This window comes from Hyla sarda, chromosome 4, assembly GCF_029499605.1.
Source record: "Hyla sarda isolate aHylSar1 chromosome 4, aHylSar1.hap1, whole genome shotgun sequence".
Lineage (NCBI taxonomy): Eukaryota > Metazoa > Chordata > Amphibia > Anura > Hylidae > Hyla > Hyla sarda.
Genome location: NC_079192.1, coordinates 352,789,616 through 352,809,793, shown reverse-complemented (window position 1 = coordinate 352,809,793; position 20,178 = coordinate 352,789,616). Strand labels below are relative to the sequence as shown.

At 46.1% G+C, this 20,178-nt stretch overlaps 1 protein-coding gene across 2 annotated transcripts in view; it reads left to right on the top strand.

Moving 5' to 3' along the window:
* The first annotated feature begins 2,908 nt into the window (after window positions 1–2,908).
* Window positions 2,909–20,178, top strand: part of VDAC1 (voltage dependent anion channel 1) — a 173,780-nt gene continuing 156,510 nt past the window's right edge. Inside the window, exon 1 of one of the 2 annotated variants that reach the window (XM_056516604.1) lies at window positions 2,909–3,026. The gene's annotated coding sequence lies outside the window, so the exon portion shown is untranslated. Of the gene's footprint in view, window positions 3,040–20,178 lie in introns of both variants that reach the window. The other variant, XM_056516605.1, reaches the window with a different exon arrangement.

Sequence of the window (20,178 nt, the reverse complement as noted above, 5' to 3'; positions counted from 1 at the left end):
CTTTATGATGAAGTAGATATATTGTATTTGTGAATCAATATATCATTTATTTGGAATGTCTGTTTCCCTTACAAGCAGAGAGCTTCAAAGTTAGAAAAAAGCTAAATTTTAAATTTTTTCATTCAATTTTGGAATTTTTCACCAAGAAATGATGCAAGTATCGACAAAAATTTACCAATAACATGAAGTAGAATATGTCACGAAAAAACAATCTCGGAATCAGAAAGAAAAGTAAAAGCATCCCGGAATTATCAATGCTTAAAGTGACAGTGGTCAGATGTGCAAAAAATGGCCGGGTCCTTAAGGTGAAAATGGGCTGGGTCTTTAAGGGGTTAAATGTCCGAACTATAAAAATATATAATGAATTAAAACCGAACGGTATATGGTGTGCCCTTAAAAGAATTCGAAATTCCAAAATAGTATATTTTTGGTAACTTTATATCACAAAAAAATAAATAAATAAAAAGTGATCGAAACAAAATGGTACTGATAAAAACTTCAGATCATGGCACAAAAATTAGCCCTCATACTTCCCTGTATGCGGAAAAATAAAAAAGTTATATGGATCAGAAGATGACATTTTTAAACATATACATTTTTGTGCATGTAGTTATGATTTTTTCCAGACAAAATCAAACCTATACACAGTGGGGGAAAAAAAAAAAAAAAAAAAGTATTTAGTCAGCCACCAATTGTGCAAGTTCTCCCACTTAAAAAGATGAGAGAGGCCTGTAATTTTCATCATAGGTATACCTCAACTATGAGAGAAAATGAAAAAAAAATCCATAAAATCACATTTATTTTTATTTTTAACCCCTTAAGGACCAGGCCCATTTTGGCCTTAAAGGGGTTGTGCGCTGCCCTGACTTTCGGAGCTCCGCTCACAGCGTCCGGAAGTTCATTACTCCGAACGCTGTGTGCGGGCTTCTGTGTTCGCGGCCGCCGGCCGTGACGTCACGCCCGGCCCCTCGTGACGTCTCGCCCGCCCCTCTCGGTTGCGCCCCCTTCCCATAGACTTTCGTTGAGGGGGCAGGCAAGATGTCACGAGGGGGCGGGCGAGACGTCACGAGGGGACAGATTGGAGACCAATGCACAGTGGTCTCGAAACTGCAGCCCTCCAGATGTTGCAAAACTAAAGACAGCCAAAGGCTGTCTGGGCATGCTGGGAGTTGTAGTTTTGAAACTAACAGAAGCAGCAGTGAAGAGCTTCACTGCTGCCTCTGATGCAGATGCCAAAGCAGCGCCGCCTCCTCCACTTACCCGCCACATTTTGACATTTTTTCCGATTAATCGATGAAATAATCAACAACTAATTGACTATTAAAGTAATCATTAGCTGCAGCCCTAGTTTTTACCAAAACGTTCTACTTTGGTTTCATCTGACCATATGACATTCTCTCAATCCTCTTCTGGATCACCCAAATGCTCTCTAGCAAACTTCAGATGGGCCCGGACATGTACTGGCTTAAGCAGGAGGACACATCTGGCACTGCATAATTTGAGACCCTATCTGTGTAGTATTTTACTGATGGTAGCCTTTGTTACTCAGGTCAGTGAGAGACAGAAATCTTGCTTGTTTGTAGGTGACTAAATACTAATTTTACCTAGGAATTTACCAATTAATTAATTAGAAATCCTACAATGTGATTTCCTTTATTGTTTCCCCCCCCATTCTGTCTCTCATAGTTGAGGTATACCTATGATGATTACAGGCCTCTCTCATCTTTTTAAGTGGGAGAACTTGCACAATTGGTGGCTAAATACTTTTTTTTCCTACTGTAAGTAGGGTATCATTTTAATCGTATGGACATACAGAATAAAGATAAGGTGTTCTTTTTACCGAAAAGTGCACTGTGTAGAAATGGAAGGCCCCAAAATAAAAATGTTTTTCCCAATTTTGGTCCACAAATATTTTTTTTCTGGTTTCGCTATAGATTGTTGGGTAAAATGATTGATGTCATTACAATGTACAATTGGGTGGGGTAAAAACAAGCCCTCATATGAGTCTGTAGGTGCAAAATTTTAAGCGTTATGATTTTTAGAAGGTGCGGAAAACATTTACATCAGTGTGAACGGGCTTCCGTTAGACCCATTCACACTGAGCAATTTCAGTGGCGGAAAATTCCACCGCTGAAATTGCTCCGCACAGAGAAGGAACATGTTCATTCTTTGTGCGGAATTCTGCGAGCACTGCATAGCTGTCAATGGTGACAGTGCAGTGCCGCGGGGTCCTACCGCTGACGTGAGCAGAGATTCAGCATGCGTTCCGCAGTGTGAATGTATGTTCCCACTACAGAGTGTGAACGGAATCTCCGCTCGCAGAATTCCACAAGCGGAGATTCAGCCTGGCAGCCGACGGCTATGCAGTACTCGCGGACTTCCGCGCAAAGAATGAACATGTTCTTTCTTTGCGCTTAACAATTTCAGCGGCGGAATTGTCTGCCGTTGAAATTCCGCAGTGCGAACGGGTCTCGCGGAGACCCATTCACACTAATGTTAAGTTCACACCGCGGAATTCTGTAGTGTGAACAAGAGGTTAAGATCAGCTTCTCCATGAAGCACAAAAACAAGCATCTTCTACACAAATGACTGCTGGGACGTTCAAAACAAACCATGTGACAGCCATAAGCTTCGTGACATGGAAATAAGGTCATCTGTGCATTATTTTTAAGATGCAGACATATTATGTTATTCAACCTAACAAAATATTGTTTGCTGTGGAAAGCAGATCATGCTAAAACCCCCTGAAGGTGACAGTCGGTTTCGTCTAGTTATCATCTGCGGCTATGAGAGCTCCTAGCATAGAATTTATTATAAGGGAGGTGCGGTGGCTACAATTACCGGAGCAGCCCTAACATGGGATTCAGCCACGAGAATCACGTTCCAGATGGAGCACTGCTGACGTCACTCTGACAGCATTCTAGGCTTTCTCTAGTGCTCCTCCCCCTTTTGCTTCGACCCTCCTACTGCTCCTGCACTGTCAGTCACATCTAAAGCTCTAGCACCGCAAGTTGTGACACACAAAGGTAATCCTGTCCGGTAAGAACGTGATATAGCGCGTGTACAGTCGCACGCTGGCTCCGTTCGTCAGCCGTGTTGTCCTGCTGGGTGCAGAAGGCCATGGCTGCCCTCTGCAGCTGTCCAGTGCATGGCGTTCGTTGGGTGTGGGTCTTAGTGTGCTCCAGTGCCAGGCAGGGTGGTGGTTATGTGTGTGCCAGGTACTGATCAGGTAACACGGCGTGATAAGAGCAGATTTGCTGCCCACTGGGCCTTATCTGTGGGGAGACTAATGGCTGTGTAGATTTCAGGAGGAGTAGTCATGGACTGGTTCTGTTCAGCTCATATTCGTGGATTTGTCTCATGAATCTATTTGTCTTTGCGTGTGTGTTTTTCTTGTTTCTGAATGCATGAATGGTGGCGGGGAAAGGATGTGCACCCCTGCATAGCCATAATGGGCTATTCACCTTGAAAGGGGCACTTAGTAATAAGGCCGCCCTGCAGAGCCTAGCATGGTTAGTCAGCTATGTGATTTGCCCTTCTGAAGGTCATTAAGGGTATGTTGTCGGTGGTAAGCAGGGTTAATGAGCCCTTCTATGCATCATTGTAGTGTTCTCACCCTGAGATGAGGACAGTGAGTGTGTAAATGAGTGTTATCTCTTTTTTACATGGTGTCATTCATCAGCTATTGGGCTGACATAAGAATATTCTGTAGTTGTGTTTGGAATCAAGGAGGAGCCATTTGTTGTGTTACTGTAATAAGATGTCATTTGACCCTGAGAATGAAGGCCAATCCTTATTTGACATCCATCCCTCATGGCATATGCCATATCGAATGCGGCATGTAGGCCTACACATGTGCCCTCCATAATGTTTTAGCTGCCTTGTGGCAGCTTTTCTTAACTGTGATAATAATGTTTAGAGCTGAGCCTTAGCGATGTGTATTATGTATATCTGTCAATGCAGGACATTTCTGCTGTGTCTGTGAATTATATAAAACCAACAGATGGTAGACATATTGGAGCTTTCTGTGAAACTACACAGAGGCAGTCACTTTGGTATCATTGATTCCCATATCTCCAAGCCACTGTCTGCGGCACACTTAGTGATGGATTCAGTATGTGCATGATGTGATCTATACCAGTAGTCTACAACCTGCGGACCTCCAGATGTTGCAAAACTACAACTCCCAGCATGCCCGGACAGCCGTTGGCTGTCCGGGCATGCTGGGTGTTGTAATTTTGCAACATCTGGCGGTCTGCAGGTTGTAGACCACTGTCCTATACTTTACATTGCACGGTTCCATCAACATACGATGGTCCATTTGAAACGGATTACCATCGTATGTTGAGGGACCACTGTACTTAACAGACAATGCCAGAAACAATCCAGATCCTTGGCTTGTGTGAATGGTTGGAAGATCCTACCAATAAGAGTAGGCATTTCACTGGTAAGCCCCTATATTTTTTAAATGCATGCGCTGCTTCGCTTTCTAATAGCGCCTCCCTCCAGTATTGTGTGGTATTGTACTGCTCTTTACCTGTGCCAGGACTATTATCTTAAAGGAGAATTCCAGAATATAAAAATTGGCCTCCATACTGCCGTCAGTAAAAAAATAAACATGTACATACCTTCCTTTGCTCTCCCGGAGCCTCTGGTAACCGTCTTCGGTCTCCGCCACGATCCTCTTCCTGGTTGCCGGTGGTCGGCGAGTCATACTGCACTAAGCCAATCACCGGCCGCAGTGAAGTCCCGACTCGGCCGGCGTAAGGCTGAGCGGCAGTGTGAGAACGCTTCAAGACAAACAATTCTTCACTACACCAGCACCTGCTGCCGGGGCCGGAAATGTCACACTGCCGCTCAGCCTATCGCCGGCAGAGTCGGGACTTCGGTGCGGCCGGTAATTGGCTGAGCGCAGCAACCAGGAAGAGGATCGTGGTGGAGACCGGGGGAGCGGAGGAAGGTATGTACATCTTTGTTTTTTTACTGCCGGCAGTATGGGGGACAATTTTTATATTGTGGAGTTCTCCTTTAATGAGCATTTGGCTGCCAGCTTTATAATTGTATGGGACAGCTTTAAGACTGATACTTACATGTCCGTGCTGGGGCAAACCTGCACTGATTTAACTCAGTTTAACTCCTTAACCACGGAGGACTTATATTTACTGAGTTTGTTGGTGACTCAGGAATCCGGATTGACACAGCTGGGTACACTGAAATAGACTATTTTAGTTATGGTTTCAGTGACAGTTTTGTCACTCTAATGGTGGAGCAGACGAATCTGTACGCCCAACAGTTCATCGCCCACCATTCTGATTCTTTTTTGGCCAGGTACAATGAATGGTACGCCATTGATGCAGCCGAAATGAGGACGTTTTTTGGCCTCGTGCTGCATATGGGCCTGGTAAAAATAAAACAGTGTCAGGCAGTTCTGGAACGGGGACATCCTATACCAGACCCCACTTTACAGTATGGTCATGACACTGAAGCGGTTCAAGGCCATTCGGAAATTCCTCTATTACACTGATAATGAGGCATGTCCCTCCCGAAGTGATCCTGCCTATGACCGGCTTTAAAAAATGAGGCCAGTCATAGATCACTTTGGGGCCAGATTTTTGTAGGCCTATGTACTGCTCAGGGAGCTCTCCGTAGGTGTGTCACATCACAAGGGGAGACTCATTTTCTGCCAGTATATTCCCTAGAAGCTGGCGCAGTAGTGTGTGAAACTCTACAAACTTTGTGAGAATACCTCCGGGTACAACTTGTAAGTTTAGCGTATATGAGTGACCAGATTCCCATATTGAACCCCCAGAATGTTCACCCACTCTGGGTTTTAGGGGGGGAAAATCGTTTGGGATCTTGTGCACCCATTGCTGAATAAGGGTTACCACCTTTACGTGGACAACTTTTATACCAGCATCCCTCTGTTCACATCCCTTGCCGGCAGATCCACGTCCGCTTGTGGGACCTTTTGGAAGAACCAGAGAGGCCTCCCTCTAAATTTGATCCAGACACCTATGCCCAAGGGTGAGTCCTGTGCCCTTGCCCATGAAAACCTGTTGCTGGTCAGGTATAAGGATAAGAGAGATGTCCTTATGCTGACCAAAATTCATTGTAACGGCAGCTCACCGGTCCCTGTGCGAGGTACCACAACACCCGTCCTCAAGTCCTCAGCAGGCTCGCTGTCCTGGAGTTATACTTGACTCTGATCTGTCTTTCACTCCCTATATTCAGTCTCTTTCACGTTCTTGTCACCCGCATCTCAAAAACATTTCAAGAATCTGCCCGTTTCTCACTACTGAAACTGCTAAAACTCTCATTATTGCTTTGATTCACTCCCGCCTCGACTACTGTAACTCTTTACTAATAGGCCTTCCTTTCTCCAAACTCTCTCCAGTCCATCCTTAATGCCGCAGCCAGACTCCTCTTCCTCTCCAGCCGCTACACCGACGCCTCCTCCCTGTGCCAGTCACTACACTGGTTACCAATTCAGTCCAGAATACAGTACAAAATCCTCAGTCTCACACACAAAGCTCTCCACAATGCTGCACCTCCCTACATCTCCTCTCTCATCTCCGTCTACCATCCTACACGTTCTCTCCGATCTGCTAATGATCTCACACTAACATCTTCTATAATCCGAACTTCTCACTCCCGTCTCCAAGACTTCACTCGTGCTGCATCGGTTCTCTGGAATGCTATCCCTCAATTCCTCAGACTACCGGGACAAGTGGATTTTCTTGAGGGACAAGTAGATTGTGTTCCGCTTTAGTCCCTTGGAGAAGTAGTTTATTTATTTTTTATTTCCACACCCCGGAACCTATAGTAGAATATGACACGAAAAAACATTCTCGGAATCAGAATGAAAAGCAAAAGCATCCTAGAGTTATTAATGCTTAAAGGGCTACTACGCCCCTAGACATCTTATCCCCTATCCAAAGGATAGGGCATAAGATGTCAGATCGCCGCGGTCCCGCTGCTGGGGAGCCCCAGGACCGCCGATGCGGCACTGCGCTATCATTGCTGCACAGAGCGAGTTCGCTCTGTGCGTAATGACGGGCGATACAGGGGACGGAGCAGCGTGACGTCATGGCTCTGCCCCTCGTGACATCACGGCCCGTCCCCTTAATGCAAGCCCCATAGACTTGTATTGTGGGGGCGGGCCGTGATGTCACGAGGGGCGGAGTAGTGAGGTAACGATGCTCCGATCCCTGTATTGACCGTCATTACGTTCAGAGCGAAGTCGCTCTGTGCAGTAATGATAGCGCAGTGCCTCAGCGGCGATCCAGGGGCTCCCCAGCAGCGGGACCGCGGCGATCTGACATCTTATCCCCTATCCTTTGGATAGGGGATAAGATGTCTAGGGACGGAGTACCCCTTTAAGGCTGCATTCACACCTCGTTTTCACATTACGGGTGCCGGATCTGGCTGGGGGAGGGGAAAACCTGGCGTTCCCATACCCCAGCCGGAACAGCGCTGAAATCCATTTACTTTAAAGGGGTTATCCAGGAAAAACCTTTTTTTTTTTTTTTTTTTTTTTTTTTTATATCAACTAGCTCCAGAAAGTTAAAGAGCTTTGTAAATTACTTCTATTAAAAAATCTTAATCCTTTCAGTACTTATGAGCTTCTGAAGTTAAGGTTGTTCTTTTCTGTCTAAGTGCTCTCTGATGACATGTGTCTCGGGAACCGCCCAGTTTAGAAGAGGTTTTACTATGGGGATTTGCTTCTAAACTGGGCAGTTCCCGAGACACGTGTCATCAGAAAGCACTTGGACAGAAAAGAACAACTCAACTTCAGCAGCTCATAAGTACTGAAAGGATTAAAGATTTTTTTAATAGAACTAATTTACAAATCTCTTACTTTCTGGGGCCAGTTGATGTATAAAAATTTTTTTTTCTTTCCTGGATAACCCCTTTTTTGAGCCAACCCGAGTCAAATGGTGACTCCAGTCGGCTCATTTTTGATCCGTATCCAGTTTGGTGACCAGACCTTAAACCGTAGTGTATGGATTTCAGCTCTGTTCCGGCTGGGGTACGGGTGCGTCCGGTTTTCCCCTCCCCCATCGGATCCGGCACCCCTACTGTGAAAACGAGGTGTGAATGTAGCCTTACTTTCTGGCATCAGTTGACTTAAAAAAAAATAAATAAAAGTAAATAAAAAATATTCCACTGGAGTACCCCTTTAACCTCTTAAGGACTGAACCCTTTTTTGCAATTCTGACCACTCACTTTATGCATTAATAACTCCGGGATGCTTTTACCGATTATTCTGATTCCAAGACTGTGTTTTTTTTTTTTTTCCGTGATATATTGTATGTTAAAGTACAATATATCACGAAAAAAAAAAACACAAAAAGGACCGGGGGTTTTTCCGTTTTTGCATTTTCGTTTTTTGCTCCTTGCCTTTAAAAAATCATAACTTTCAATTTTGCACTTCAAAATCCATATGATTGCTTATTTTTTGTGCCACCAATTCTACTTTGTAATGACGTCAGTCATTTTGCCCAAAAATCTACGGTGAAACGGAAAAAAAAATCATTGTGCGACAAAATTGAAAAAAAAACCGCCGTTTTGGGGGCTTCCCTTTCTACGTAGTACATTTTTCGGTAAAAATTACATCTTATCTTTATTCTGTAGGTCCATACAATTAAAATGATACCCTACTTATATAGGTTTGATTTTGTCGTACTTCTGGAAAAAATCATAACTACATGTAGGAAAATTAATACGTTTAAAATTGTCATCTTCTGACCCCTATAACTTTTTTATTTTTCCGTGTATGGGGTGGTATGAGGGCTCATTTTTTGCGCCGTGATCTGAAGTTTTTAACGGTACCATTTTTGCATTGACAGGACTTATTGATGATGATATAAAAAGTGACCAAAAATGCACTATTTTGGACTTTGGAATTTTTTTGCGCGCAGGCCATTGACCGAGCGGTTTAACCCCTACAGGACCCATGACGTAACGGTACGTCCCGACACCCTGGGTCTTAAGGACCAGGGATGTACATTTACGCCGGGGGCAGCGGGACTACCCCGCCGGGCGGGGATCGGAGCGGGATGCCTGCTGAAATCATTCAGCAGGCATCCCGTGCAAATGCCCCGGGGGGGGGTCATCAGACCGCCCCCATGTCGGCGATCGCGGCAAATCGCAAGTGAATTCACACTTGCGATTTGCGCGATTACGGGTCTATAGTGACCCGGTGACCCGTAATGTGAGGGGGATTGCCGGTGTCTAAGACACCCACGATCCCCCTGAAGGCATAGGAGTGAGGTGGCACGGGTGCCACCCCTCCTATCCCTGTTATTGGTGGTCTAGATGCGACCACCAATAGCAGACCGGGGGCGGGGAGGGTTTACTTTCGTTTTCCCCGTCCTGCCCACCCACAATAGGCGGGGCAGGACGGGGAAACGACGGGGACCGGCTCCGAAGATCCACTTACCGATCAGGGCGGGCGACGGAGGCTGCGGGTGACGGAGATTGGCGGGCGGCGATGACGTGCGGCTGGATCCGATGGAAGCCGGTGAGTTGCATAGCAACATCTGGAGGGTACAGTTTGAGATCATTATACAGTGTTCTCTAACTGTAGCACTCCAGATGTTGCAAAACTACAACTCCCAGCATGCCCAGACAGCTGTTTGGAATATGTAATTTTGCAACAGCTGGAGGGCTACAGTTTGAGACCACTATATAGTGGTGCCTAAACTGTAGCCCTCCAGATCTTGCAAAACTACAACTCCTAGCATGCTCAAACAACTGTTTGCTGTCAGGGCATGCTGGGAATTGTAGTTTTGCAACAGCTGGAGGACCACAGTTTGGAGATCACTTTGCAGTGTTCTCTAAAACTGTAGCCCTCCAGATGTTGCAAAGCTGCAAATCCCAGCTTGTCCAAACAGCAATCAGCTGTCTCGGCATGCTGGGAGTTGTAGTTGCATACCTCCAGCTATTTCATAACTACATCTCCCAGCATGCCCTTGGGCGATCAGTACATGCTGGGAGTTGTAGTTTTGCAACAGCTGGAGGCACACTGGTTAGAAAATACTGAGTTAGGTAACAGAACCTAACTGAAGGTTTTCCAACCAGTGTGCCTCCAGCTGTTGCAAAAGTCCAACTCCCAGCATGCACGGTCTGTCAGTACATGCTGGGAGTTTTAGTTTTGAAACAGCTGGAGGTTTGCCCCCCCCATGTGAACGTACAGGGTACATTCACACGGGCAGGTTTACAGTAAGTTTCTTGCTTCAAGTTTGGGCTGCGGCAAATTTTTCGCCGCAGCTCAAACTTTTTAGCGAGAAACTCACCGTAACCTGCCAGTGCGAATGTACCCTAAAAACACTACACTACACTACACTACACTAACACATAATAAAGAGTAAAACACTACATATACACCCCCTTACACTGTCCCCCCAATAAAAATGAAAAACGTATTGTATGGCAGTGTTTCCAAAACTGAGCCTCCAGCTGTTGCAAAACAACAACTCCCAGCATTTCCGACAGCCACTGACTGTCCAGACATGCTGGGAATTTAGCAACAGCTGGAGGCACCCTGTTTGGGAATAACTGGCATAGAATACCCCTATGTCCACCCCTATGCAATCCCTAATTTAGTCCTCAAATGCGCATGGTGCTCTCTCACTTCGGAGCCCTGTCGTATTTCAAGGAAACAGTTTAGGGCCACATATGGGGTATCTCCGTACTCGGGAGAAATTGCACTACAAATTTTGGTGGGCTTTTTCTCCTTTTACCCCTTATGAAAAGGAAAAGTTGGGGGCTGCACCAGCCTGTTAGTGTCAAAAAATAAAAAAAATTTACAGTAACATGCTGGTGTTGCCCTTTACTTTTTATTTTCACAAGCGTTAAAAGGAAAAAAAGACCCCCAAAATTTGTAACGCAATTTCTCCGGAGTACAGAAATACCCCATATGTGGGCGTAAAATGCTCTGCGGGCGCACAACAAGGCTCAGGAGTGAGAGCGCACCATGTACATTTGAGGTCTAAATTGGTGATTTGCACAGGGGTGGCTGATTTTACAGCGGTTCTGACATAAACGCAAAAAAATAAATACCCACATGTGATCCCATTTTGGAAACTGCACCCCTCACGTAATGTAATAAGGGGTACAGTGAGCATTTACGCCCCACAGGTGTCTGACAGATTTTTGGAACAGTGGTCCATGAAAATGAAAAATTTTATTTTTCATTTGCACAGCCCACTGTTCCAAAGATTTGTCAAACGCCAGTGGGGTGTAAATACTCACTGCACCCCTTATTAAATTCTGTGAGGGGTGTAGTTTCCAAAATAGGGTCACTAGGGGGGGGTTTCCACTGTTCTGGCACCACGGGGGGCTTTGTAAACGCACATGGCCCCTGACTTCCATTCCAAACAATTTTTTTCCCAAAAGCTCAATGGCGCTCCTTCTCTTCTGAGCATTGCAGTGCGCCAGCAGAGCACTTGACGTCCACACATGGGGTATTTTCATACTCAGAAGAGATGGGGTTACAAATTTTGGGGGGTCTTTTCTGCTATTAACCCTTGCAAAAATGGGAAATTTGGGGGGAAACACACATTTTAGTGAAAAAATAATTTTTTTTTTTACATATGCAAAAGTCGTGAAACACCTGTGGGGTAGTAAGGCTCACTTAAGTCCTTGTTACGTTCCTCAAGGGGTCTAGTTTCCAAAATGGTATGTCATGTGTTTTTTTTTTTTTTTTGCTGTTCTGGCACCATAGGGGCTTCCTAAATGCAACATGCCCCCCAAAAACCATTTCAGAAAAACATCCTCTCCAAAATCCCCTTGTTGCTCCTTCGCTTCTGAGCCCTCTACTGTGCCCGCCGAACAATTTACATAGACATATGAGGTATGTCCTTACTCGAGAGAAATTGGGCTACAAATATAAGTATAAATTTTCTCCTTTTACCCCTTGTAAAAATAAAAAAAAGTTGGGTCTACAAGAACATGCGAGTGTAAAAAATGAAGATTGTGAATTTTCTCCTCCACTTTGCTGCTATTCCTGTGAAACACCTAAAGGGTTAAAACGCTGACTGAATGTCATTTTGAATACTTTGGGGGGGGGGGGGGGGGGGTGCAGTTTTTATAATGGGGTCATTTGTGGGGTATTTCTAATATGAAGACCCTTCAAATCCGTCTCTGACGGCCCCGAACAGCCAGAGCCTGCAGGGGTGAGGTGGCACTGGTGCCACCTCACGATCGCCCTGATTCGTCGGCCGGATTACTGGCCGACCAATCAGGGCGCCTTCTGCGGGTGTCACTCCCGCACCCGCTCCGCCCCTCTTCCGGAGGTCGTGAGCGGGTGCGGGACGTGCACCCCGGGTGCTGGGGACCCCGATCCCCGGCGTTAATGTTGGGATCGGGGCCCCAGGAGCAGCGGCGGCGGCGGGACTGACCTCATGCGTCTGGATCGTTGGAGGTGAGTGACAGCCTCCTGCTATTGCTTAGCAACAGCTCCCAGCATGCAAAAGGGCATGCTGGGAGCTGTAGTTATGCAACAGCAGGAGGCAGACCACCACAACTCCCAGCATTTCCTTATGGGCATGCTGGGACTTATGGTTTTGCAACAGCTGGAGGCACATTCTTTCTATGGAAAAGTGTACCTTCAGCTGTTGTATAACTACAACTCCCAGCTTGCACAAACAGCTAAAGTGCATGCTGGGAGTTGTAGTGGTGCATCTGCTGGTTGCATAACTACAACTCCCAGCATGCCCGTTGGCTGTCGGTGACTGCTGAGAGTTGTAGTTTTGCAACAGCTGAAGGCACACTGGTTGTGAGTTTTTTTTTACCTAACTCAGTGTTTCACGACCGGTGTGCCTCCAGCTGTTGCAAACTACAACTCCCAGCAGTCACCGTACACCATGCACCGTACATGCTGGGAGTTGTAGTTTTGCAACAGCTGGAGGCACACTGGTTGTGAAACACTGAGTTAGGTCACAAACTCCGTGATACATAACCAGTGTGCCTACAGTTGTTGCAAAACTACAACTCTCAGCAGTCACAGACAGCCAACGGGCATGCTAGGAGTTGTAGTTATGCAACAGCTGGATGTCGTCCCCCCCCCCCCCCAATGTGAACGTACAGGGTACACTCACATGGGCGGAGGATTACAGTAAGTATCTGGCTGCAAATTTGAGCTGCCGCAAACTTTCTGCTGCAGCTCAAATTGCCAGCGAGAAACTACTGTGCGACTGTACCCTAAAAACACTACACTAACACAAAAAATAAAATAAAAAGTAAAAAACACTACGTATACACATACCCCTATACAACCCCCCTCCCCTCCCCAATAAAAATGAAAAACGTCTGGTACGCCACTGTTTCCAGAACGGAGCCTCCCGCTGTTGCAAAACAACTACTCCCAGTATTGTCGGACAGCCGTTGACTGTCCAGGCATGCTGGCAGTTTTGCAACAGCTGGAGGCACCCTGTTTGGGAATCACTGGCGTAGAATACCCCTATGTCCACCCCTATGCAAGTCCCTAATTTAGGCCTCAAATGCGCATGGCGCTCTCACTTTGGAGCCCTGTCGTATTTCAAGGCAACAGTTTAGGGCCACATATGGGGTATCGCCGTACTCGGGAGAAATTGTGTTACAAATTTTGGGGGGTATTTTCTGCTTTTACCCTTTTTAAAAATGTAAAATTTTTGGGAAAACAAGCATTTTAGGTAAAAACATTTTTTTTTTCTTTTACATATGCAAAAGTCGTGAAACACCTGTGGGGTATAAAGGTTCACTTAACCCCTTGTTACGTTCCCCGAGGGGTCTAGTTTCCAAAATGGTATGCCATGTGTTTTTTTTTTTTTTTTTGCTGTTCTGGCACCATAAGGGCTTCCTAAAGGTAACATGCCCCCCAAAAACCATTTCAGAAAAACGTACTCTCCAAAATCCCCTTGTCTCTCCTTCCCTTCTGAGCCCTCTACTGCGTCCGCCGAACACTTTACATAGACATATGAGGTATGTGCTTACTCAAGAGAAATTGGGCTGCAAATATAAGTATACATTTTCTCCTTTTACCCCTTGTAAAAATTCAAAAATTGGGTCTACAAGAACATGTAAGTGTAAAAAATGAAGATTGTGAATTTTCTCCGTCACTTTGCTGCTATTCGTGTGAAACACCTAAAGGGTTAAAACGCTGACTGAATGTCATTTTGAATACTTTGGGGGGTGCAGTTTTTATAATGGGGTCATTTATGGGGTATTTCTAATATGAAGACCCTTCAAATCCACTTCAAACCTGAACTGGTCCCTGAAAAATACTGAGTTTGAAAATTTTGAGAAAAATCGGAAAATTGCTGCTGACCGTTGAAGCCCTCTGGTGTCTTCCAAAAGTAAAAACTCGTCAATTTTATGATGCAAACATAAAGTAGACATAAATGTATTCGTAATATCCATTTTCCTTACAAGCAGAGAGCTTCAAAGTAAGAAAAATGCAAAATTTTCAAATTTACGGATTTTTCACCAAGAAAGGATGCAAGTATCGACAAAAATTTACCACTATGTTAAAGTAGAATATGTCACGAAAAAACAGTCTCAGAATCAGAATGATAACTAAAAGCATCCCAGAGTTATTAATGTTTAAAGTGACAGTGGTCAGATGTGCAAAAAACGCTCCGGTCCTTAAGGCCAAAATGGGCTCCGTCCTGAAGGGGTTAAAGTGACAGTGGTCAGATGTGCAAAAAAACGCTCTGGTCCTGAGGTGTAAAATGGCCTGGTTCTTAACCCCTTAAGGACCGAGCCCTTTTTCACCTTAAGGACCGGAGCGTTTTTTGCAATTCTGACCACTGTCACTTTAAACATTAATAACTCTGGAATGCTTTTAGTTATCATTCTGATTCCGAGATTGTTTTTTCGTGACATATTCTACTTTAACTTAGTGGTAAAATTTTATGGTAACTTGCATCCTTTCTTGGTGAAAAATCCCAAAATTTGATGAAAAAAATGAAAATTTTGCATTTTTCTAACTTTGAAGCTCTCTGCTTGTAAGGAAAATGGATATTCAAAATTTTTTTTTTGGTTCACATATACAATATGTCTACTTTATGTTTGCATCATAAAATTTATGAGTTTTTACTTTTGGAAGACATCAGAGCACTTCAAAGTTCAGCAGCAATTTTGAAATTTTTCACAAAATTTTCAAACTCGCTATTTTTCATGGACCAGTTCAGGTTTGAAGTGGATTTGAAGGGTCTTCATATTAGAAATACCCCACAAATGACCCCATTATAAAAACTGCACCCCCGAAAGTATTCAAAATGACATTCAGTAAGTGTATTAACCCTTTAGGTGTTTCACAGGAATAGCAGCAAAGTGAAGGAGAAAATTCAAAATCTTCATTTTTTACACTCGCATGTTCTTGTAGACCCAATTTTTGAATTTTTGCAAGGGGTAAAAAGGAGAAAATTTTTACTTGTATTTGAAACCCAATTTCTCTCGAGTAAGCACATACCTCATATGTCTATGTTAATTGTTCGGCGGGCGCAGTAGAGGGCTCAGAAGGGAAGGAGCGACAAATGGTTTTTGGGGGGCATGTCACCTTTAGGAAGCCCCTATGGTGCCAGGACAGCAAAAAAAACACACATGGCATACCATTTTGGAAACTAGACCCCTCAGGGAACGTAACAAGGGGTAAAGTGAACCTTAATACCCCACAGGTGTTTCACGACTTTTGCATATGTAAAAAAAATATTTTTTTTTTTACCTAAAATGCTTGATTTCCCAAAAATTTTACATTTTTAAAAAGTGTAATAGCAGAAAATACCCCCCAAAATTTGAAGCCCAATTTCTCCCGATTCAGAAAACACCCCATATGGGGTTGAAAAGTGCTCTGCTGGCGCACTACAGGTCTCAGAAGAGAAGGAGTCATATTTGGCTTTTTGAAAGCAAATTTTGCTATGGGGGCATGCCGCATTTAGGAAGCCCCTATGGTGCCAGGACAGCAAAAATACACACATGGCATACCATTTTGGAAACTAGACCCCTCGGGGAACGTAACAAGGGGTTAAGTGAACCTTTATACCCCACAGGTGTTTCATGACTTTTGTATATGTAAAAAAAAAATTTTTTTTTACCTAAAATGCCTGTTTTCCCAAAAATTTTACATTTTTAAAAAGGGTAATAGCAGAAAATATCCGCCAAAATTTGAAGCCCAATTTCTCCCGAGTACGGCGATACCCCATATGTGTCCCTAAACTGTTGCCTTGAAATACGACAGGGCTCCAAAGTGAGAGAGCCATGCGCATTTGAGGCCTAAATTAGGGACTTGCATAGGGGTGGACATTGGGGTATTCTACGCCAGTGATTCCCAAACAGGGTGCCTCCAGCTGTTGTAAAACTCCCAGCATGCCTGGACAGTCAGTGGCTATCTGGCAATACTGGGAGTAGTTGTTTTGCAACAGCGGGAGGCTCCGTTCTGGAAACAGTGGCGTACCAGACGTTTTTCATTTTTATTGGGGAGGGGAGGGGGGCTGTGTAGGGGTATGTGTATATGTAGTGATTTTTACTTTTTATTTTATTGTGTGTTAGTGTAGTGTTTTTAGGGTACAGTCGCATGGGCAGGGGGTTCACAGTAGTTTCTCGCTGGCAGTTTGAGCAGCGGCAGAAAATTTGCTGCAGCTCAAACTTGCAGCCAGATACTTACTGTAATCCTCCGCCCATGTGAGTGTACCCTGTACATTCACATTGGGTGGGGGGGGGGGGGGGGGGACATCCAGCTGTTGCAAAACTACAACTCCCAGCATGGACGGTCTATCAGTGCATGCTGGGAGTTGTAGTTTTGCAACAGCTGGAGACACACAGGTTGTGAAACACCGAGTTTGGTAACAAACTCAGTGTTTTGCAACCAGTGTGCCTTCAGCTGTTGCAAAAGCTACAACCCCCAGCATGTACGGACAGCGGAAGGGCATGCTGGGTCTCTTAGTTATGCAACAGCCGGAGGCATACTACATTGGCTGGGGATGCTGGGGATTGTAGTTATGCAACAGCTGGAGACACACTGGTTTACTACTTAACTCAGTGTGCCTTCAGCTGTTGCAAAACTACAACTCTCAGCAGTCACCGACAGCCAACGGGCATGCTGGGAGTTGTAGTTATGCAACCACCAGATGCACCACTACAACTCCCAGCATGCACTTGAGCTGTTTGTGAAAGCTGGGAGTTGTAGTTACACAACAGCTGAAGGTACACTTTTCCATAGAAAGAATGTGCCTACAGCTGTTGCAAAACTACAAGTCCCAGCATGCCCATAAGGGCATGCTGGGAGTTGTGGTGGTCTGCCTCCTGCTGTTGCATAACTACAGCTCCCAGCATGCCCTTGTTACATGCTGGGAGCTGTTGCTAAGCAACAGCAGGAGGCTGTCACTCACCTCCAACGATCCTCGCCGCATCAGGTCAGTCCCTCGTCGTCTTCGCCGCCGCCGCTGCTCCTGGGGCCCCGATCTCAACAGGGACGCCGGGGATCGGGGTCCCCAGCACCGGGGGTCGTCTTCCCGCACCCGCTCACGTCCTCCGGAAGAGGGGCGGAGCGGGTTGCGGGAGTGACACCCGCAGCAGGCGCCCTGATTGGTCGGCCGGTAATCCGGCCGACGAATCAGGGCGATCGTGAGGTGGCACCAGTGCCACCTCACCCCTGCTGGCTATGGCTGTTCGGGGCCGTCGGGAGACCCGATTGACCCGGAATTCGCCGCAGATCGCTGGACTGAATTGTCCAGCGATCTGCGGCAATCGCCGACATGGGGGGACATAATGACCCCCCTGGGCGATATGCCGTGATGCCTGCTGAACGATTTCAGCAGGCATCCGGCTCCCCTCCGGCTAGCGGTGGGGGCCGGAAATGCTCAGGGCGTATCCATACGCCCTCGGTCCTTAAGGACTTGGAAACGGGGGCGTATGGATACGCCCTATGTCCTTAAGGGGTTAAGGGGTTAATTAATTATATATTTTTATAATTCGGACATTTCCGCACGCGGTGATACCATATGTTTATTTTTATTTTTATTTAGTTTTTTTTTGTTTTTTTGTTTTTTATGGGAAAAGGGGGGTGATTCAAACTTTTAATAGGGGAGGGGTTAAATGATATTCATTCACGTTTTTTTTTTTTTTTGCAGTGTTATATCTCCCATAGGGACCTATAACACTGCACACACTGATCTTTATCATTGATCAGTGGTTTCTCATAGGAAACCAGTGATCGATGATTCTGCCGCATGACTGCTCATGCCTGGATCTCAGGCACTGAGCAGTCATTCGGCGATCGGACAGCGAGGAGGCAGGTAAGGGCCCTTCCGCTGTCCTGTAAGCTGTTCGGGATGCCGCGATTTCGCTGCGGCTATCCCGAACAGCCCACTGAGTTAACCGGCATGGTTTCACTTTCACTAAAGGGTTAATAGCGCGCGGCGCCTTGATTAGCGGCGGGTCCCGTCTTCACTATGACGCCGGGCCCGCCGTGATATGATGCGGGGTTACCGTGTAACCCCGCGTTATAGCACGGGAGCAGGACCAAGGACGTACCTATACGTCCTTGGTCCTTAAGGGGTTAACATAGTGATACATTTTTGTAGGTAGTTTTTGCATCCTTTCTTGGTGAAAAATCCCCAAATTTCATGAAAATTTTGAAAAATTAGCATTTTCTTACTTTGAAACTCTGCTTGCAAGGAAAGTGGATATTCCAAATAAATGTTATATTGATTCACAAATACAATGGGGGACAGTTACTAATCTAGTCTATTCTGGGTATGCTTATAGACCAGCGTATGTGGTAGTCTCCTGCCTATTGTGCTCCTAATTTATCAAAGGTCTCACAGCCCTTGATAAATTCTGTGCTCAGACTTCAGGGTCTACAGCTTAAACTGCATTTAGACCTGCTCCAACATGGTCTGACATTTCAGCGTATTTTGGGCAGATGCGACTTGTCGCACTTGATAAATTCAGCACCAATGCATTTTCCAATGCATTTCCGTCTAAAATAGACTTGCATGCATCATGTTCTAAAAATCCTCTACAGCAAAAGTTGCAGAAAAGTCGCACATACCGTATTTATCGGGGTATACCACGCACCGGCCTATAACAGGCACCCTCATTTTACCAAGGATATTTGGGTAAAAAAAGTTTTTACCCAAATATCCATGGTAAAATGAGGGTGCGTGTGTGCGCGTGTATACCCCGATACACCCCCAGGAAAGGCAGGGGGAGAGAGGCCGTCGCTGCCCGCTTCTCTCCCCCTGCCTTTCCTGGGGTCTAGAGCCCTGCTGCCGGCCCTTCTCTCCCCCTGGCTATCGGCGCCGCTGCCAGTTCTGTCCCCCTGACTATCGGTGCCGGCGCCCCATTGCCGGCGCCGATAGTCAGGGGGAGAGAAGCGGCGCCGACAGCCAGGGGGAGAGAAGGGGCAGCGGCACCCATTGCCGGCACCGCTGCCCCGTTGCCTCCCCCCATCCCCGGTGACATAATTACCTGTTGCCGGGGTCGGGTCCACGCTGCTGCAGGCCTCCGGCGTGCGTCCCCTGCGTTGTTGCTATGCACGGCGCGGCGCACTGACGCCATGCGCCGCGCCGTACGCATAGCAACGACGCAAGGGACGCACGTCGGAGGCCTGCAGCAGCGCGGACCCGACCCCGGCAACTGGTAATTATGCCACCGGGGATGGGGGGAGGCAACGGGGCAGCGGTGCCAGCAATGGGTGCCGCTGCCGCTTCTCTCCCCCTGGCTGTCGGCGCCGGCAATGGGGCGCCGGCACCGATAGTCAGGGGGACAGAACGGGCAGCGGCGCCGATAGCCAGGGGGAGAGAAGGGCCGGCAGCAGGGCTCTAGACTCCAGGAAAGGCAGGGGGAGAGAAGCGGGCAGCGACGGCCTCTCTCCCCCTGCCTTTCCTGGGGGTGTATCGGTGTATAACACGCACATAGACTTTAGGCTAAAAATTTTAGCCTAAAAAGTGCGTGTTATACGCCGATAAATACGGTATTTAGACTGCGACTTTCTGTGCGACAAATTTAGACAGGAAAAACCAGTCTAAATCCTTTGATAAATCTCCCCCAATATGTCTACTTTTATGTTGGCTGCAAAAATTTGACATGTTTTTACTTTTTGAAGAGGGCTTCAAAGTATAGCAGCAATTTTCAAACTAAACTGAAATTGAAATTTTCATGAAAATTTTGAAGTGGATTTGAGGGGCCTTT